This window comes from Bombina bombina, chromosome 8 (genome assembly GCF_027579735.1).
Source record: "Bombina bombina isolate aBomBom1 chromosome 8, aBomBom1.pri, whole genome shotgun sequence".
NCBI classification, from domain to species: Eukaryota; Metazoa; Chordata; class Amphibia; order Anura; family Bombinatoridae; genus Bombina; species Bombina bombina.
Genome location: NC_069506.1, coordinates 194,706,893 through 194,727,180, shown reverse-complemented (window position 1 = coordinate 194,727,180; position 20,288 = coordinate 194,706,893).

The following is a 20,288-nucleotide window of genomic DNA, read 5'->3' as shown; positions in this document are numbered from 1 at the left end:
CACCTCCACTGTATCTTACCAGCATGCTGAAGCCTTTCTCCCTTACAGAATGCTCATCCAGTAGAGAGCCCATCCAGTGCAAGTAAATATACTGCAGACGATACTTGTGAATGTACCTGCAACCCCTCAGGTGGAGGGTAAGTAACAGGGTCCCTTTGATGCTTCATTCTCTTTATATTCTTTGTCAAAAAGCACCCCATGGTAACTAGCTCAGGAGCAGCAATGCACTACTGTTAAGTAACTGCTCTTCAATGGCTGCACATATATTCCTCCTGTTTTTGGCTCACTCAATCTATTTAGCTAGCTCCCATTAGTGCATTTTTTGTCCATTTATGATACCAAGGAAAACTAGAGGTGACTGGCCAAGGGTCCGAGATAACAGGTATTGTCTGTATCTATGATAATAGAGATGACAGCAAAGGGATACATTATTCAAACATTTTGTTTGTTCCATAAAAAGAGGATATTTGAACATTTATTAAAGAGCTTTGTGTTTTTTTTATATTATTATTATTTTAATGGATATTCTTGTGCTGACTAAACCAACTTTCTGTGGCAGTTGTCACTGTCAGAAAGGTACTTACTATTGGATTATATATTTTTGGGAAAGGGGTGGGTGGGGGTGGGGCACAGAGCATAAGTTACAAGTTTTCATTAGACTGAAAGCCAAAAAATCTTCTGATGTTTCACATTAATCTCTTTTAAAAAGATACATGTAATGAATTAATTACAAGCAAATTGGTAAACTCTTCAAGAGTCAATTGTTCTGTGAGTGGTTTGAATTGTTCTCCAACCAGCGCTCTAGCTACAACGGAAGTGTCATATGGGGAAAGCGCTGATTGTAGAACATTTCAAACCGTTGGCTCACAGAAAAATTGACTTTTGAAATGTGTGGCGGTGCGCAGGGTATTGGAATTTAATATCTATATTAAAAAGTAAGTTACAGTGCATCCTTATTACATCTGATGAATTAAACTTCATCTAAAATATCACTAACATTCCGGATCTGGTGTTTTAAAGGGCAGAGTTTACCATCACTTTAAGGTTACTCAGTCCTAAAACATTCTATAATTAAAAACAACTTATGTTTACATTACAGAGTTTGTTTTAAACCTGTGAACTATAGGAATGAGGTATTCTTATCTCCTGAGCTATCTGGACACATGATGTCATTTAGTATCATACATAATCACAAGGACTAAGTATCTTTAACCTAAACATCTTGGTTTCAAGTGTTTGAGGACATTTTTAAATATTATAAATTAGTGAACTAAATGACAAAGGATTTACATTCATGCCAATGTTCAAGTTCTCACTCAGATGTGAAATAGCAGATACATTCCTGGTTTCAGCTGTCCCTTAATGGATATTAAAAAACGAAGGGCTAAATTACAAGTAGAGCGCTAAATATCACTTGCATGCAAGCAATATTAGCTCTCCATTTTGTAATACCAGTGCACGATGTGTGCTGCTATTACAATTAATCTCAATGTGAATGCGAGCTTGTGTTCGCATTGCAAGGAAGCATTGTGCTCACGAGAGCACACTTCCATAGGCTTATATGGGAGCCTTGTTCTTATGTCGTCACAGACAGCATCAGAACCTTGCGCAGCAAAGGAGTTATGTAGCACAGCGATGGACAGCATTTTTAAATATATATATAAATGAATATATACATATATATTTATGTGTTTATATCTGTATATGCACAGTATACATAGGCCGCAATGTAAAGGCACTTGTCAGTGCCTTTTTTTTCTAGCACCCCACTCCCACCAACTTTAAAGCCCCAAAACTGCCTAGTGCAGGGGGGTTTTAAATTTAAAAAAATGCTAATTTTTTTAAAAATAAAAAAACTACAATGCCCTCTATCTTGAGGGCATTTGGAACACTTTTAGAAAATTAACCGGCGATCTAATCTCTGGTTAATGTTCAGAGTGCTAATTTCTACCGCGGGCTTGCAGTAGCAATAACCAGCCACTTGTAATGGCTGGTTAATAATTGCGCTCTCCCGCAAACAGGCACATTTGCCCATTTGCGGGAGCACAATAATTTAGCACTCCGCTTGTAATCTAACCCTAAAATGGTATGCTCCCACCAGGAAAACAATAAATATATATTGTAAACATTCTAGGGATGGTAAACAATTAACTTAAATATGTTGGATATAGCATGACATTTTAAACAATTTTAAAACTTACTTCTATTATACATTTTGCTTAATTCACTTGGTATGGTTTGTTAAAGAGTAATTCTAGGTGAGCTCAGGTGTCTGCATGCATGCACGTATCTTTAGCCATCTGGCAGCAGTGTTTGCAACAATGTTTATAGCAATATTATACATAGTTACAAATACTGCTGCTATAGATTGCTAAGGACACGAGCATGCTCCTAAGCTCCTATCAGCTTAGCTAGGTAACAAAAGATGCCAAGAGAACAAAACAAATTTCATAATAGAAGTAAATTGGAAAGTTTTGGAATCATGAAGATTTAACTTTGACTTTATTGTTCCTTTAAATGAAAAGCTGCTGGGTACGACACAGACATTTTTAGGTGTGCATGTATGCATCAGGTTGAGGTCAAATTTCCATTAAAGGGAACATAAAACCCCCCAAAAAATATTTCATGATTTAGACAGAACATAACATTTTAAACAACTTTCTAATTTATTTCTATTATATTTTCTTCGTTTTCTTGTTGTCCTTATTTGAAAAGCAGAAATGTAAGCTCAAGTGTGTGCACGTGTCTGCAGCACTATATAGCAGCAGTTTTGCAATAATGTTATTAATTAGGAAGAGCACTAGATGGCAGCACTATTTTCTGTCATGCAGTGCTTCAGGCATGTGCACGCTACCTACCTAGGTATCTCTTCAACAAAGAATAACATGAGAATGAAATAAATTTGATAATAGAAGTAAATTGGAAACTTTTTAAAAATTGTATTCTCTATCTGAATCATGAAAGAAAAATGTTGGGTTTAATAAATTTCCCTTTAAGAGAAAGCTGAAACCAGGAATATATACTCGCAATGTTGTTTTGTATTGTTTTTTTTACATACAGGTGGCCCTCGTTTTACAACGGTTCAATTTACACCGTTTCAGAATAACAACCGTTTTTTTCTAGTCATGTGACTGCTATTGAGAAGCAGTGCATTTATTAAAATAGCCAGTAGGTGGAGCTGTCCGCTTGTGTTGCAGCAAAGCCAAGCAAGCTGAAATTAATCAGTTTAACCAGACCTGAGCTATCGAGCAGATTTCAAAGGAACAAGATCTTCCTGTCTATAAATCAGTCCAGATTGGAATGCATAGAAAGAACTGTTTGCAGAAAAATGCAAGTGTGCAAGTCTGTGTTGTGTGATTATTTTATTAGGTTTATAATGCTGTTTAGCAAATGTTTTTGTTCATTTAACTTAGTTTAATTATATATTCTGTGTTGTGTGATTTTTTTATTAGGTTTATAATGCTGTTTAGCATTTAAAGTCTTCATTTCAAAGCTTTAAAAATAATGTTTTAGGTGTTACTTATGACAATTTTGAGAGGGGCCTGGAACCTATCTCCCTCACTTCCCATTAACTTACATTATAAACTGGGTTTCAATTTACAACGGTTTCGATTTACAACCATTCCTTCTGGAACCTAACCCCGGCGTAAACTGAGGGCTACTTGTACTTTCATAAACATGCCTTGCTCTGTACTGCTTCTTGCTCTTATTGAAAGGCATAATATTATTTTAACAACTTTTTTCATTTTATTATTTTTATTACAATGTTTATAGAAAGAATGTGAACAATCATTATTCATTTCATCTCTAGGGCACCAAACTATTTAGCCTCCATATCCTGTAAGTTTCTCTATGGAATATATTTTTTTTACCACCTGGAAACAGTGGGAATTCCATAGTGCAGAAGAGCAAGGAGTGTTTACTGTTGAGTTGACATTGATGGATATAATGGTGACTTTGTTTATCTTTATTATTGCTCAGTATGGTAGGTTCTGTTGAATGAGTGTAGGAAATGGAGAAGGGCTGGGGATAAGAGAGATTATATCTTCAGCTATAAATAGCAAAATGGAAAGCAAAATAAAATGAGTGTGATTTGTTACAGAAAGGTCATTATTAAGGCAGGGTGGAGATAATGATTGTAGTAACAGAAGCAGTAGCAGAAATAAGGTAATGAGTACAGACAGGCTTATAAAACAAAAACTTATATATAAAAAAGCAGAGAATGTTGTAAACTTAAATATGATACAGATTTTTTTATCATTTATGAAAGAACTGTAAAATATGCAAAAAAAAATGTTGTATGAATAAAGTTTTAGTAAAGTCTGTTTAAACTGAATGTAATACTAACAGGAAGTGTGTGTTTGTGCACAACTGGGTCCCAGGGCGCTGATGGCAGATAATGACAACTCCCGCAGAAAAAGTTGATTTTTATTTAGTACTGGAACATTTATTTTAAATGTCTGCATATCATGTCCCTTTAAAGGGTCGCTAAACCTTCTGTGATTGTTACTTCAGATAATTTATATCTGTCTGTAACTGGCCTAAGCAGAGGAAATCTTCAAATCACTTTAAAAGGTTGGTAAAATACTCTACTACATCTGGAAAGATACCACCACATAACTCAGGGCTCTATCGACATTCACAAATGTATGTTGTCAATATGGACGGGAGGAAGCACTCAACGCATAAGTTTACTCAGGAATATACAGGTGGGGTGGTGGACTGACAGGGGAGACACAGCACCAAAAACACAACTAACCCGCAGTTTGGAAACAAAAACGATACATTTCACTGACGGCTCAGGCCACTGAGGGACTATCTCGACAATATTAGTACTTTGGAATTGGTGGGCATAGCCCCCTCCCCCTCCCCCACATTAGACATACATTCACTGTCAGTGTGCAATTGCTGTTACAGATCTAATTGTTACGGTTACACACTCTTGTTTTCGCATATTTGTTTGCAGGGCATGGAGCCTCTCTAGTCCCTCTAGCGACATGGCCACAGAGAGGACAGGAGTATTGACGTCTTTTATAACATATTTTACTGTACGAGATATTTACAGAATGTATTGTATACTTATGCGTTTGCCTGTGCAACCTAATATGTTTGTTATACTCTTTTGATAATAATAAAGCTTTTTGAAACTTAAAAAAAAAGGTTGGTAAAATAAAAATTGTAATAAAACGTCTTTTTAAAGCAAATGTACATACAATATATCACACAAAATACAACTGTCAGTGACAGCAGAAGCACAGCCAGACCTGTTTGCTATGCACCCTAAGGGAATGATTCAGATAGAGCATACATTTTGTAAACAACTTTCCAATTTACTTCTATTAGCAATTTTGCTTCATTCTCTTGGTATCCTTTATTGAAGGAATAGCAATGCACTACTGGGATCTAGCGGAACACATCGGTAAGCCAATGACAAGAGGCATAGCTACCAATTAACAGCTAGCTCACAGCTCCTGAGCCTACCTAGGTATGCTTTTTGACAAAGGATATCAAGAGAACAAAGCAAACTAGATTAAATAAGTACATTGGAAAGTTGTTTAAAATTGTATGCTCTATCTGAATCATGAAAGAAAAAAATTGGGTTTCATGTCCCTTTAATCATTGAGATTAAATAAGAACAGGCTTGTAACAGTATAGGGTAACTTTGTTACAACATGATCTTCATTACTTTCTAGAATCTAAAACTTTATACTAACCTCCAATATGAAACCAACTAATATAAACAAAATAATATCATAAAAAATACTTCTACATATTATTCTCGGGCTAATCTTTGTTATTAATTACATCATTATTTTTTAGAATTTAGTGTCTTTTTATAATTGTTGCAAACAATAGTGAAGTCATGGTAATGTCTTGTGAAAACACTGCTGCCATCTAGTGGTTAAAAATCATTATTGCACAAATGCTGCCATTTAGCTCCAGACACATGAAAGCTATCTTCCTAGGAATTCTATTCAACACAGAATATCACGAGAATAAAGTAAATTTGATAATTTATCATTTTAAAAATTCTATGCTTTATCTGAATCATGAAAGAAATTTGTTGGGTTGTATGTCCTTTCTTTTAATTCTTTTTTTTTTTTTTTGTTTTAAATTTTTTATTAGATTTTCAAAACATACAGTTTACAAGAAATGACGAGGGGATCAAAACAGCAGTATGTGAAATACTATGAACATTAACAAAGTTCCATCTATATTACTGAAGCAGAACTATATTTATCCCCAATCTATAACATAACCATATAAATTATAAATAAACAATTTAATCTTGATAATTGTGAATTGCTGCTGCGCTACTTTCTACTATCTAGTTCCTGCCTCCCTCCTGCATTCCTACCTCTCTGAGTAAACCACTAGGGGTATTCTTAAGTGTTCCCAGATATTCCTCCCAAAGGAAAACTATAGAGTGATAGTCAGTAATACGGTTGGTTTGTTGATAGTGATATTTTTCCAGTGATAATACTCTAGTCACCTGGTCTCTCCATTCTTGTACCTTAGGTGTCCTTATACTCTTCCAAAGCCTAGGTATTAATTGTCTAGCGCAATTTAACATAATGTAAAGCAGTGTAGCTCTCAGTTTGCATTTTATTTTAGGTAACTTGTTTAGTAGAAATACAATCGGATTATATTCCAGCTGAATTGTTATTATCTTCCCTATTTCTAAATGTATGTCAGTCCAATATGTTTGTATTAAAGGGCAATTCCACCAAATATGGGTCAGATTTCCCTCCTGTTTACAATCCCTCCAACATAACTTGCTTGTGTTTGGATAGATACCGGCTAGTCTTTTGGGGGTTAAGTACCATCTGGTAAGTAATTTCATATTAGTCTCTGTGGCATTCATAGAGGATGGAGCTTTGCCCATTTGCTGAAAAACCGTCTGCCAGTCATTTGGTGTTAAGGTCATCTGTGTTTCCCTCTCCCACGTCTTGGTATATGCGGGTAACTGTTTGGAATGTGTCGATAATAATAATTTGTATGATTGCGATAGTCCCTTCTTCGAAGTACCCGAAGAGTAGCACATTAACTCAAATGGGGAAAGTGGTCTAAGGAAGTCTGTTTTTTTCTTATTGTAACCTATATAATGCGATAATTGTATATACTCATACCAGTTCTGTTCTTTGAGTATATTTTTCTCTATCAATTCTTCCCTAGTTCGTAATTTGCCATTTACCAGGCTTGAGTATATTGGTACACAACAGTGTATATTCGTAGTTTCTTCCCCTATCTTGTTATACCCTAATGGGGATTCAGAGTTTATTAATAAAGGAGTTAAAGGGGCCGGAACAGATGAGATATCTTTGTTATTTTTTAATATTGAATCCCATGTGTCAAATGTTTCTACTACTAAGTTCGGTGGCTCACCACCGAGTCTCCTCTGTGTCTTATCGAGCCAGCAAAGGCTGCCTAGACTGGGTGTGTTAGTTAGGTTGTGTTCCAACCTTACCCATTCTTTATTATCTGAGTGTTTACACCAATCTATAATTCTATTTAACATGGACGCCTGTTTATAATATAATAGGTTAGGTACTCCCAGGCCACCGTTACATCTGTCCCTGTATAAAGTTTTCTTTGAGACTCTCTGCATTTTGTTCTGCCATATAAATGAATTTACATTGGCTTGAAGTCTATTCAAGTATGTCTGTGGCAGTGGGATCGGTACTGTTTGAAAGATATATAATATACGTGGTAGAAAAGACATCTTAAAGGCATGTATTCTACCAAGCCAGGAGAGGAATTTATTTTTCCACGCATTAATCTCTGTATGTAGTTTTGTCAGTAAATTCATGTAGTTTAGTGTGTAGAGTTCTTCTTTAGTTCTTGCGATTTGTATACCTAAGTATGTCAAGGAGTCTTTCTGAATAGAGAATTGGAAATGGTTTTTGATATGTTGCAGTAAGACATCTGTTACAGCCACCCCCAGGACCTCAGATTTAGTTGTATTAATTTTAAAATATGAGTGGGCGCTATATAGATCAAATTCTGAATGTAGTGTTTTAAGGGATGGGAGAGGATTTGTCAATGATAATAGAATATCGTCTGCATAAAGCGACAATTTATAAAGTGTGTCTTGGATTTTGATACCTTCTATGTCAGGGTTGTGGCGTATTTTGGAGGCCAAGACTTCCATGGCCAATACAAATAGTAGGGGCGAAAGAGGACATCCCTGCCTGGTTCCATTTTTAATGTGGATGCTATTTGAGAGGGAGTCATTTAATCTGACCTTCGCTGAGGGACCGCTATATAGAGCAAAAATTTTATCTAACATATGTGGTCCTATTCCAAATCTAATAAGAGTATGTCGCAAAAACCTCCAATTTAGCCTGTCAAAGGCTTTTTCTGCGTCAATACCCAAAAATATCGTAGGTATTTTTTTCTTATGTGCATATTCCAAAAGATCTATAGTTTTAACCGTATTGTCCCGCGCCTCACGGCGCGGAACAAAACCGGCTTGGTTTAAATGTATCAGTTCAGGGAGGTACCTGTTAAGTCTTGTAGCTAATACTTTCGCATATATCTTCACATCAACATTTAGCAAAGATATAGGTCGAAAGTTTGAGGGAGTAATCGCTGGTTTTCCAGGCTTGGGAAGCACTGTAATATGTGCCTCCAGCATTGTGGATGGGAAAGTTGTGTCAGTTGTTATTTGATTAAAATTTTTTTGCAGATGTGGTAGCAGGATAGGGGAGAATTTTTTATAGTATTGCACTGAATAACCGTCTGGGCCAGGGCTTTTTCCCGAATTTAGATTCTTAATGGCCAATGCTATCTCGCCTGCTGTGATTGGTTTTTCTAGATCTTCAGTTTGTTCTATTGATAGTTGGGGTAGTTGGCACTCTTCTAAATAGGTGGCCATGCTAGGCATTACATTGTTATGTGTTTCTTCTTTCTCTATGTTGTATAGTTTCGTGTAATAGGCCTCGAATTGGGATAAGATGCCTGGTGTGGTTTTAATTGTCTGTTTATCAGGCGTGTTAATTTGATGTATATATGTTTTGAGTTTTTTGAGTTTTAAAGCTCTCGCTAATAATTTCCCACTCCTATTGCTTTCGTAATGGTATCGCTGGTTAAGTTTTAAAGTCATTAAGTTATATTCTTTAGTCAGCAGATCTCTAAGGGCTTCTCTGGCTTTTTGTAGTTCTCCCAGTGTTTCTTCATTTTGTGGGTCTTGTTTATGTTTAAATTCTGTTTGTGATAGTGTATCCGCTAGGTCTTTATAGTGTTGTCTAGATGTTTGTTTCATATGTGACTTGTATTTGATGAATTCACCTCTCATGAAACATTTGTGTGCCTCCCATACCATGAATGGGTTGCTATCTGCTTGTGTATTAATTGTGAAATATTCTTTCATTGATCTAGTTAGCTTTTCTGCATACATGGGGATATTTAATAGAGAGTCTTCTAACTTCCAGATAAAGGGTTGGGTTGGTGTGTTAGGCCAGTTGAGTTGTGTTATCACTGCAGAGTGGTCCGACCACACTGTATGTGAAATCTTTGAGTTGCATATAGTCGTCAAACCCTGCTGGTTAGTCATAATGTAGTCAATACGACTATAAGTGTGATGAGGTGATGAGAAAAAAGTGTAATCCCTCTTGGAGGGATTTACAAACCTCCAGATATCATACAAATTGTGATCTTTCATTAGTTTCCCTAAATGTTTGGCCACATTGCATGGGGCTCTTTTTGTGGTATTTGAGCTGTCCATGTACGGATCAATTGTTATATTTAGGTCACCCCCTATAAATGTTACTCCTCTTGAGAAGTCAAGTATTTTATTAAAGGTCTGTTTAAGAAATGGGAGTTGCCTTATATTTGGTACATATATGTTTATCAGAGTTACCGGGCTGCCATAAAGGAGCCCAAACACTCTAAGAAATCTACCGTCCGTGTCTGTCGTAGTCTGTATGTGCTTGAAGGCTGTGTCTTTGTGTATTAGAATGCTAACACCACATTTTTTAGTATCTGCTGAGCTGTGATAGTGTTGGGTGTATCGTGTCCCGAAATATTTAGGCTCGTTCCTTCTCCTAAAATGGGTTTCTTGAAGGAATATTATATCCCCTTTTTTCTTATGCATGTCTAGTAAGGCTATCGATCTTTTCTGTGGGGAGTTTAGTCCCTTTGCATTTTGGGATATGATAGTGATCAATTTACTCATGTTGATCTTTTTTAGCTATAGGCTGTTTTTGGATGGGTATAGCGGTTTTATATCAAATGTCTATTGCTATGCTGTAATTACCTTTGGTAGCGCAGCAGCCAGTATACGGTTTAGGATCAAAAAAAAAAAAAGAAAGTAAACAAGAAAAGAGACAAAGAGTATATAGCAACAAAACAAAAACAATTCAAAACAAACAAAACAATAACAGTAGCTTCTTTTTTTCTTGTGTCTGTTGCAAAAACAAAATGAAATGCAATTTACACTTTACTTAAAGATGCTATGTAGTGCCTATTATATTACTTATATATCTAGTATTCGATCTTATATTCAGCTGTTATTAAACTTAGAGGTGTAAACCATCGATGAACTCATACAATTAACAACATACAGTATTATTTCTACATTTATGGAACCAATAGTGTAATTATGGTATAAGGCACATTGTCCACTTTTATCCCTGAGACTGTTATATACAGCTACGCAGTCCCTTCTCAGTACAGCTAAGAGCTGCGCCTGAGAATTGTTTTCAGCTTAAAAATTACAGTTTGTGTGTATATTCATATTTTACCCATCCAGACGTATCTCAGTCCATACTTTCCTCGTCCGAAATGGAAGCTCTCGATGTTGTAGTTGTTCTTTTTGCCTGTGGTTGCTGGAGATGTTTAGGAGACCTGCTTTCAGCAAGAGAGGGCTCTTTATGCCCCTTATTGCTATCTTTGGGACGTTTCTTCCTTTGTGGTAACAGCTGCGGTTCTCCAAGTTCTGAGCTGGTAGGGGGATCAAGATCCAGGGCGGTGCAAAATTCTGATATCTCTGAAGTCTTGGTACAGGAAACCTTCCTGTTCCCATGCAAAACATACAGGTGGAACGGGAAGCCCCATCTGTATAATATCTTTTTGCTCCTCAGCAGGGCTGTTAAGGGTGCTAATTCCTTCCTTCTCTGTAATGTCCTTTGCGAAAGATCAGTGTAGAATTGGAGTACATTACCCCTGAATTTGACTGGTTGGTTTCTGCGGGACAAATTGAGGAGTTCTTCTTTCTCCATAAATTGTTTAAACTTTATTATTATGTCTCTAGGCGGCGCTTTATCTGATGGTTTGGGTCTCAAGGCCCTGTGCGCTCTGTCCCAATTTATTTCTCTAGATGATGTTTCACCTCTCAGGTGGGCAAACAGTGCCGGGAGATAAGTAGGTAAATCCTTTGGCAATACCGACTCTGGGATTCCTCTTATGCGCAGATTTTTCCTGCGCCCTCGGTTTTCGAGGTCCTCAATTTTATCATGAAGAACCTCTATTAGGTCTGCCTGTGTGGATGATGTTTCCTGTAGTTGATTTACTTCGTCTTGAATATTATTTGTGTAATCTTCAAGGGTATCCACTCTAAACCCTATTGTGTGTATCTCCTGTTTTAACTCTGCCATCTCCTCTCTCATACAGGTCCTTACTATCTCTGCAATATCTTGCTTTGAAGCCAGTGATGACAGAACTGATGTAGGGATCTGTGTCAGGGTTTCTGATGTTTTCTGGGGCCTAATTGGCGATTGCAGGGCGGGTGATGCCCCCTCTAGTTGCTCTTGCTCCATTGAAGTGGAGTGTTGGCTCGCAGGGTTAAAAAAAGATTCCACACTGGGGCCCTTCCCTTGTGTATGTTTTGAGGGCTTTAATGGCTTCAGCAATCTCTTGGACGTCATTTTGGGCCCTGTCCCAACAGTTTCTGCAGTAAATGCCCTTGCCTGTACAGGTGTCCCTGTTTAATGTGAATAAAAAGGTAGATCTATATTTCCAGAGGTAAAACTTTACCATACGTCTGCACAAACAATACCCCTGTAGTTGATTGCAGAGTGAGTGATCAGCTTATGGGCTTATCTCCGTAAAGATTGTTCTCGCATCAATTGCAATTTATATTTCTGTCTGCAAGTGCTTATCTGAGATAGGGTTAGCCTTTATTTTTACTGTCTCTATTATTAGCGTGGTCTGTGCTGTGTTATCCCCTTTGCGTGTTCTCCGCTCTATTGCTGCTTAATCCTTACTACGCCACAGCTCTAAGGCCTTGCCCTTCCCATAAGAGCACTATTACCCTAGTGTAAGTTCAGGTCAGATATGTTAGAAATCTGTTGTCGTGACTTTTAATTACACTTACTTCTTGTTCCGGTCGTTGCTGTGCATCCGTTTTATTTTATATATGTTTTTGTTTTTTTTATTTTTTATTCGACAGAGTTCCTGTTCTCCCGGCGCTAAAGTACAGCGCCCGATGCCTCCGGTTCCGTTGTCGGATCCCCCAATATCAACAGAGAGGGTTTGTTTGTGGTTACAGCTTGGCGCTGCTTTCCAGCTTTCTTACTTGGCGCTTCTGTTAATGGAGGCCTTTCTGTGCCCGTTAGGACAGCAGGGATGCGCTGTTCGCATTCTTTTGAAAAGTCTTCTGTGCAGGCTCTATGTTCCGCAAGTGCTACGGCTTGGTTCCCAACATTTAAATATCAGGCTTGTATGCTTTTTTATCTCATATTTGCTTGCTGGTTTACGGAGCTATGGAGTTATGCTGCCATCTTAGCAGCGGCCAGCTCCGCCCCCCCCTTTCTTTTAATTCTTAATGCTGCTATGTACAAATGATCACAAGACGGAAAGAGTTTCAAAGCTCATGAAAACAATGAATCTACACATCATCTTATATATAAAAAAAACAAAAAAACCCCATAAATGTTGCTGTTACTCTCCTACAAATACAACTGAGTCAGCCAATGATCAGCTCCTGCAGTGTTTTTTTCAGGATGTCAGATTTTAGAAAGGCAAATTTTAGCTTGAACGCTTTTTCTCTTGTTATGCAAATGTATGTATGTGAAGGAGAGACACCAACATTACAATATAGTGTACAATAAAAGCCCCCAAAGATTTTGTGTAATTCATCTCCATGTTGGCGAGTTTTTGATCAGAAGGCCCTAGTTCTTCACTACAATTTGACCATTCAGTCACTGAATTAATAAATTATGTTTTTATTTATTTATACCCATTTTTCATCTCATAGAACTTATGTTGCTAACTGGGTATGCCTAATGATATTTTCCTGCTAATGGTACCAATAATATAGTCACATATCAAATCAGTAAGAATCTGAAAACTGTGTTCTTCAAAAAATACATAAAAAAAGGGATCTTCTAACAACATTGGATTGTGAAGTAAACCACTTCCATAATATACATCAACATGAAAATACAAATAAAACATTATCTTACTAATACTAATATTAAACTCTACCTCATTACTGGCCTTATTAGAGCACTAACACAGCAAACTAACCCTAACTTAGGGGCATATTTATCAATGTGCGAGCGGCCATGATACAAAGTAGCGTATCATGTCTGCTGCACATCGATAAATGCCGACAGTGTATGATCTTATGAACTGCTGGTGCAATGCAGCTAGGGGTGAGCATCTTCACTGGTCTCATGATTCGATTCGATTATCATGTCAACGATTCAATTCTACGATGCATCACGATTAGTTCCCTAATTATGCCCATGATTTAAATTTTTCAGCAAAAAAATTCAAGCAGTCAAAAGAACTCTTTTTTATTTTACTAGCTCAAAAAAGGCCACTCTTCCTCATGTGGCAAAGTCTGAACACAGCAGACAACAACAGTATTTATTTAGAACAGTAAATACTAAATGGCAATTGTATTGGCAATATGGCATCACACTGTAGTAGTGTAAAAAGTGCAGTGCACGCAGTGTACTTCTTCAATAAAAGAAAATATTTAAATGTATATAGTATACACTAGTAAACATGAACATAAATAAATGTCTAACCTATCTATGTTGGTTTTAATTTAATGTCTATTTACTTAGTAAATACTAATAGACGTTAAATTAAAACCAAAATAGATAGGTCAAGCTTAAGTTACCGTCCAAACAACAAAAGGTATTCAAACCTCCAAAAGCTTTAAAAAGAACCTTTATTTTCTTACATGGGGTCCTCAGAAAGGTTCTTTTTAAATATTTTGGAGGCTGGAATACCTTTTGTTGTTTGGACTGTATCTTGGGACTTGGCAGGTCCTATATTCCGTGCCCCATACGCCTAAATAACAGTGTGCTGTTCTCCAAACTTTTTTTGATTATCAAGCTTAAGTTACCACCATTACCATTATTATTTGTGTGAAAATGGTCATCCTCAGAAAACAAAACATAAATCCCTTATATGCGGTACAATAAATTACAGGTGTGCCTTCATGACTGGCAAACATCACAGTGAATCTGGAACACACACACATACATATACAGTTACAGTAGTAGTACTAGTTTCAGACAGTGGTTTGCTGTAGTGCTGCAGTGAAAAAATACTGATATTCGTTGCACTCTGCCTAAAAGCCTGGAGAGCGTGGCCACTTTCAGCGCCTGCTGGGAAGCGAAATTAAGTGTATGGGCGAAGCATTTTACATGAGGGAATTTTCCAACTTGAGCAGCAACAATCATGTTCGACGCATTGGCGGTCACAAGCACTACAGATTTATAGGACAGCTGCCATTCTTCCACGACACGAGACAGTAGCTCCGCCAGATGAGCACCCGTGTGAGACTCATAAACTGCTCTCGTTTGCAGCACATGCAACAAGATCTGCCAGTCCTTGCTAACGTAATGTGCAGTTACTATTAGACTCAGTTGTGACTGAAGTCCATGAATCACACGTTATTGCGACTCGACTGGCTTGGCTCATTGATGCAATTACCTGAGCTTTGGTTTCGTGGTAGAGTGCAGGTATAACGTTTTCTGTAAAGTGACTGCATGACGGAAGCTTATAACGTGGCTCTAGCGTCTTCAACAGGTTGTGAAACCCGAGGTTTTCCACAACAGAGTAAGGCCGTTGGTCCTTTGCTATGAAAGTTGCCACAGCTTTGGTTATTCTCTTCCCTTTTTCAGAGTTGGGCGGCAAAGTTGACAGCATCGCATCAATTCTTGGCTGAACTAGGCTTGTTATTTCCTTGGCACTGGCAGTGGCGGCAGGTGTTAGCATCTCAGAGTGAAAACGGCTAACGTGATTTCTCAAGTTAGTAGTATTCCGTAGGTATTTCATTTTTGTGTGACAGGCTTTACAAACCGTGTGTGTCTTGTCCAATTCGTGCTTTCCAGTATGTTCATAAAATCCAAAATGTGCCCAGATGTTTGCTTTTTAAATGCTAGGTGCATTATTTATCTCTCTCTCTTTTTGGTCTCATTCTGTCATTTTAGCATGACATCAGACATCCCATCTCTCCCTGAAGTTCAGGGATTCTCCCTGATTGTAATAGCGGCTCCCTGATGCCAGCAAATGAAATGCAATCTCCCTGAAACTCCAAGTACCATGATCCAATGTGGCCCAAATCCTGAAAAGTGTTTCTTTAAGGAATGCCTTTAGTTGCTGGGACGTTATAGAACCCTTAAAGCATGCATCAGTAACCAAAAAGCCCCCACTGATTTTAATAAAATAAAACACAAATACTACCTTATTTACTGCACGTAATTAAACTTTGTATTCTAAAATATTTAAGCATTCAACAAGCATACAATCACTGGAAAATTGGTTTGTTGTATGTGGTTGTGCAATAAAGCTACCTTTTTTATGTGACTTTAGTGGGAAGCTACTTTAATGATAAGTCTCTATCTTATTTAGAGTTTTAAGGTGTCCAATATATAACTGGAAGGGGGTGCAGCACAGTAGCGGGTGAAGCCACCTCCCTGAAATGAGTTTTTGAGGTTGGGATGTCTGTGACATGTACAAGAAAATTTAAATTTAGTACATTACATTAGTAACTTCAACTTGCCAACATTTGAAAACAAATTGCAGTGGAAACTTGGCATTTGGCATGGGGGGTTTAGTTAGGTACTGGACTGGTAGGTATTGTAATGGAGTAGGTGTCTGGACACCACAACATAATAAAAAAAACACTACAATTGTGTTGATGCAGTTAGAGTCTACTGCAAATTCTTTGTATCAGCATTATTATCCAATATCCATTCATTAGTAGTCACTCAGTCTCAAATCAATGCAGGAAAAAAAAATACAGGATAAACTGCTGTTCCTTTAGGGGCTACTTTTACAAGTAGACTACTAGAAAGAAAATGTTTGGGTTTCGTGTCCCTTTAAGTGTGTAATCATGTATTACTGTGTCCTAGTAGTACTAGTAGTAGTAGACACTGTAATATTACATACTTAAAGGGACATGAAACCCAAAACTTTTCTTTCCTGATTCAAAAAGAGAATACCATTTTAAACAACATTACTTCTATTATTTAATTTGCTTCATACTTCAGATATCGTTTGTTGATGAAATAGCAATGCACAAAAGGCATTTCAACAAAGGATAAGTAAATTAGATAATAGAAGTAAATTTGAAAGTTGCATGCACTTTCTTCTACATCACAAATTGGGTTTTATGGCCTTTAGTATGTTTAAAAAAAAATGCAGCTTTAGCCTTGTTATAAATAACACAGGGATTGGGTTTGGATTAGTACCTTTTATACTCCCTAAGAGAGCACATGCATTGCATAATTGCATGTAGCATTATTTAAGTATAGTGTATATTTTCAATATTTTCAGATGTGGTCAAAACTTTGTAGGAAAATTTGTAATCACGCAGTAGTATGTGACTGACTAATATGTGTGTGTGACCGACCTGACCAATCATTTCATGACCAATCCATGTGATATGGAGTTTCATAAATAAATTCAAATGAAAATAAAGCACAATAATGTTCATGAGCATTTTGAAAAAAACATCTAGAGGGGCCTGTGATTTCACTGATTTGCGATAATGAGGGTTTTTTTTAGTAGAAATGAAAAGATACGTGGTGCTCACAGGCAAAATGTATTCTGCTTTACTAAGTTTCTCACCATAGGACTCCGTCTCCCACAAAATAAAAATGAGCCTGCCGTGTGTACTCTGAGTCGTCACCATCACTCAGGCAGTCACTGCACCAGTCCTCCTACTGCGTGCGGAACTTCCAGAGACCGCCCATTAGCAGCCCCGTTGCTTTATTGGCGATGTGACGTCAAACGCTGTGCTAGTGTACTGTGTTAGTAGTAAAGCGCTCTTTCTCTATACTTGTCCTGGAGGCGGGGGTCACGTGATGATACATGAATCAATTTGCGCCCTTCACTGCATCGATGCAGAATCATTTCATGCTGCATCGCGATGCATCGCCCATATGATTATTTTGAGCACCCCTAAATGCCACCCCCTGCAGATTTGCGGCCAATCTGCCGCTAGCAGGGGGTGTCAATCAACCCGATCGTATAACGTGTTATTAACTGTGTAAAATGTGTGCATATTGACAGGAGTTGTTTGATTATTGGAGCATAGCGAATGTAGTACCTCTTCATAAAAAGGGCAGTAGGGAAGAACCTGGTAACTACAGGACAGTCAGTTTAACTTCAGTAGTAGGGTATATTAATGGAAACTCTCTTAAAAGAAAGAATTATGACTTAGATACATTCAAACAATTCAGAGGACCAAAATCAGCATGGTTTTACTTCAGGGAGCTCATGTCAGACTAATCTAATTGACTTCTTTAATTATGTTACAAAAACATTAGACCAGGGTGGAGCAGTTGATGTAGCATATCTAGATTTCAGCAAAGCATTTGACACTGACACTGTCTCACACATCAAGCTAATCCACATACTGAATCTCTTGGTCTAGACTAAAAATTTGTAAACCGGTTAGAATGCTGGTTTAAGGATAGAAAAAAGAGTATCTTAGTAAATAAAGTACATTTAGGAGAAGGGGCAGTTATTATTGGTGTTTCTCAAGGGTCAGTTCTGGGGCCTGTTTTGTTTAACATATTTATCTATGATATTGTAATGGCTAGTATGGAGTATTCAGGTATTACCTATATCAGTTCTTTTCTCCTCTCATCATTCTTCATAAATCACTGATATACCTTTAAGCTCTCACCTCCTCCCTCATTTCCTGTTATGTAAACACCTCCCCCATCAGCTTTCATTGCTCAGTATTGTGAGTTATTACAATCTCGGCTGTCTCTCAAGGAAGTTTACCTGAACTTAGTCCTATCTCTCTTGCTGTTGGTGGGTTTTTCCTGTACTGCACTAGAGAATGTCTGCAACCTCTAAACAACCGCTTCAGAGGATTATTTGTCTCGCAGAAAGCTCGTTATCATTCAGACTCCGAATACCCCAGGGTTGATTAACATCCGTTATGGCTAGCTGTGATGTCACACCTTTCAGCTGTTATTTGGCCGCAACCTCCGAACCGGTAAGCGCTTACTTCTCTCTCTTGCTCTACCTATGTGTTACATACTGTTACTGATATCAGATATACCTTTGTAGAAGCTGTGGTCTCCTCTCAGTATAGTAGTCCCCATTCTATTCTGGTTATAGTAAATGCTTAAGAACGCCAACTTGTATCTGAGCTAAATACAGATCTTTGAGGATTGTTTCACTTCCTCACCTCACCACCTGTCCTTAATTAAGCAACACATAAAAGCCTCAAAAGTCTTACTAATATTATAAAAGGCAAACTTAAATACATACTATTTAAAATTATGAAATACAGAGCACAATTGCGATTATTGATCTTTATTACATGGCAGACCGCAGTTGAGATTTACAATAAAACACACAATCTTTTCACAGATTTAAAGAGACAAAAATTACTGAGCCTTCTAAAAAACCACTATGAATCCAGCGGATATCCCGGCCCATGTTATCAATTTATCACAATGTGTGGATTTTATCACCCAGCATGTCAGAGAACTGCAGCAGGAAAATAAATCCTTAAAAATATATATAAATGAAAATCTAAAGTCCCCTGTTCCCCAAATCATAGAACCTATCATGTGTTTACCTGAAAAGTTTAATGGTAACAGGGCCAAATACAGAGAATTTAGGAACGCCTGTAACTTATTGTTCTCCTTAAAGCCAAAAAGATACCCCTCTGATCACATTCGTGTTCTAACAGTTATATCCTTTTTGCAAGGGGAACCTCGAGCATGGGCTGATGCATTTTTTGAGCCAGATGATGTTATTTTGAATTCCTTAACTCAATTTTTCCAGTCTATGTCCCTACTCTATGATGATCCAAACAAGCAATCTACAGCTGAGGCTGCTATTAGGTCACTCAAGCAATGGAGAAGACGAGTCGAGGAGTACATAAAAGACTTCAAGAGATGGTGTAAAGACACCTTATGGAATGATGCCTTATTAAAAGATCAATTTCATCTGGGTTTGTCTGACGCTGTTAAGGATGAACTGGCTAGAACTAATATGCTGGATACTTTAGATACTCTGATGACTCTGAGTATTACTATAGATAGAAGACTCAGGGAGACACGCAGAGAAAGATTCTCTTCTGAACCTGTAACCCATAGACATACAACTTCAATTCCTCCAACATCCACCACAACCGAATCATCTGAACCTCTGGAAATAGGAATGATCAGAGGTCCTATATCCCAAGAGGAAAAGAATAGAAGAAGACAATTCAAGCTTTGTCTTTACTGTGCTGGGAATTCACATTATGTTAGGGAATGTCCCTCTCGACTGAAACAAAAAATGGGTAAGAATAAAACTGTAATAATATCTATTAATACCCTGTCAGCTAAGAATATTTATATACAAATAACTCTTTCATTACAGTGGGAGCGACAGAATGTGACCTATGATGTCATCATCTTGGGGAAGGAGGCGCGCTGGGAGCCGGACAGATAGCTCAGCATGCTAAGGCACTGTGGCTGAGCTCTGTAGCAAGGTCCCGGCAAGGTCCACTCAGCCTTTCATCCTTCCAAGGTCAATAAAATGAGCAGCGCCTTGAGACCCTAAAGGGTCATTAGCCGCGCTTTACAAGTACCCAATATATCATCGACTCTGAAGCTTACACCAACTATATAGATAGTTCACTTGTGTGTGCCAATAAAATACCCACGGTTGCAAAATCTAAGCCTGTTGTTGTAAGAGTTATTGATGGGAAGCAGATCAGTTCTATATAGATAGTTCACTTGTGTGTGCCAATAAAATACCCACGGTTGCAAAATCCAAGCCTGTTGTTGTAAGAGTTATTGATGGGAAGCAGATCAGTTCTATATACAGTAGATAGTTCACTTGTGTGTGCCAATAAAATACGCACT